Source organism: Neurospora crassa, linkage group II, assembly GCF_000182925.2.
Source record: "Neurospora crassa OR74A linkage group II, whole genome shotgun sequence".
Classification (NCBI taxonomy): domain Eukaryota; kingdom Fungi; phylum Ascomycota; class Sordariomycetes; order Sordariales; family Sordariaceae; genus Neurospora; species Neurospora crassa.
The window spans coordinates 4,256,696-4,259,283 of NC_026502.1; positions in this window are offsets into that span (position 1 = coordinate 4,256,696).

The following is a 2,588-nucleotide window of genomic DNA, read 5'->3' on the forward strand; positions in this document are numbered from 1 at the left end:
TAGAGTGTATTTTATTGTAATTGGTAGCTATTAATATATTTTTGGATTGACCCCTAACTTGCCGTCCCTTACGTGTGGCTACGACCGTAGTTACCTCAGCCTACCTTTCGCCTACGTTCCTAACAGCGTATTGGCTTTTGTACTAAACTTCCGATAAATTAGACTTCCGTCCGTTTATTAATATTAGTAAATTTATTTAAACGTTCGCTTTCTTCAATATTCCGACTTAATTAAATAATTTCTAACTATTTATAGTAGAGGTTATTTAATTATTAAATAAAGGATCGGACGACCTATAAGAAGCTTGGACCTTCTTTAAATATTTAAAAATTATTATAAATTTAATATCGGATAATAGATTTAATAATAAAGGTCGTATAGACTTATTAAAATTAATATTTCTAATAGGAACCGTATTAAAAATAACCGCCGGTTTATTAATTATTGTACGTAAAAGGATATAAAATAACGAAATACTAGGAAATGAAAGTTTATTAGGGGCTAAATGGCTAGTAAAGTAGGTAGAAGGTTTATTATTATATTTAATTTCGGAAGTATTTACTATAAACTCTTCTACCTTTTCTTCGAAGTCCCTAATAAAATAGTAACCTTTATTCTATAAATTGTAGATTTTATTATTTATATTAAAATTGTCCGCGAAAACTATCGTAGTAGAAGTATAAGTATAACGGCCGTCCTATAAAATTTAATAGCGTTTAAATTTTTTACCCTAGCGGCGCTAGCAATTATTACTATTACCCAATCGGCCAATATTACGCTTATTGAACTTATTGCTAAAATTCTTATATCCTTTATTAAAATACAACTTCCCACCTAATTTACCATTAAACCTATTATTATAAGATAAGAAGTTTTTCCGAAAAGGTTTACTACTATTACAATTTCCCCAAAATCTAATATAGATATTAGAATTATTATCCTTATTATTAAAGCTACTAATAGTAAAATAAATTATTCATCTACTCTTTAAGGAATTAAGGAATAAGTAGCGTATTAGAATAACCTTCTATTTAATTCTACTAATATATTCGCTAAAATTAATATTCTATTCCGGAAGGATATATATAATTTATATTATTAAGTATAGGCTATTCTATAACCGAATATACAATTAGAAGTCCGAAGTATCTCCCTAGAGACGAGTGTATTTGAATAATTAAATTAAGTAGTTGCGAAACGCCTACGTATTAGTCTTATATAATTCTATAGTGAATTTATTTATATCCAACTATTTTTACACTTTATAGGGCTTAATATTAAATATAATACTTAGTATATAGAGAGTTTTATTAAAACTACTACGAAAATTATTACATTCTTCCTTAAAGAGGGTAAAATTCTCTTAGTGTAATACTATACTATAGAATAATAAATTAAAATTATTAGTAAGAATTTAGTATCTTTTTAAGTAATTCTTTAAATATCTTTTAATTATATTATTAAATCCGTAGAAAGTAGTATAAATATTAATTTTACCGTTTTAGTAGATACCTTTCTTTATCTTATTAAGTTCTACGTTAAGGAAATATATTCCGATATTTAATACTTTAAAAGGTTCTTCCTTAATTATTTAATAACTATTAGTATTAACCTTAGAGACGGATTCAGCAAAAATTTAATTCCGATCTTCCAAATCTTCAATACAATTATATAAATCCTTAAGCATCTTACGAAGCGCTATATTATCTGTTATTATACTATTACTATTAGCCTTAATTAGTAGAATAGAAGTATCGGATTTAACGTTGAAGCGTATAGTTTATAGGTTATTAGTAGAATAAATATTCTAGTAAAAGGTTAAACGTATAAAAGGAGTAGGAGCTTTTAGAATAGTTAACGGAAGGTAATTACTGTTACTTAGTATTATAAGTGGTAATCCTTATTATTTAATTTATTTTTCGTTTACTAGAGTCTAATTTATTAATTTTTTAAGGTTTATTCTTAAAATTTATTCGGAAATATTACGGCCTATAATTAAAATTAGTATATATTTGCGAAAATAAACAAGAAATTAATTAATATTATTAAATAAAGGTTGCCGGTTAATATAGTTAATACGAAGATTTTTTATTTAATTAACTAAGCTAGTAGTATTATACGGATCTTTAGTACTAATTATAGCTATTTTGCCGGTTAGGCCAATAAGACTACTAGAACGCTAATTGCAATAAATAGTAGAATTTTCATACAATTAAGCGGTAGTACGCTTTATAGTAGCGGGTACTAGGAGATTAAAACCGGGTTTTACGCTATTTTAAACTAAGTATATAGTATTATAAATTAATTAAATAAAGTAAAGTAGAGGATTTAGAAATCTACTTCTAATCTTTATATTATATTAGGCAAGGTGTATAGTATTTTAATTTAAATTAATAGGGTACATTAGAAAATAATTAGCAAAAGTAATTTCTAAAAGCTAGTTTACTTATTTTTACTATTATTTTTATACTAAATATAGGAGAGTTTTAGCTTATACGAAATTTCCAAAATATTTAGTAATAGGATTGGCAGCCAATTATTAAACAATATTAGTAGTAATTTTAATGATTAAATTTACTTGTAAAACT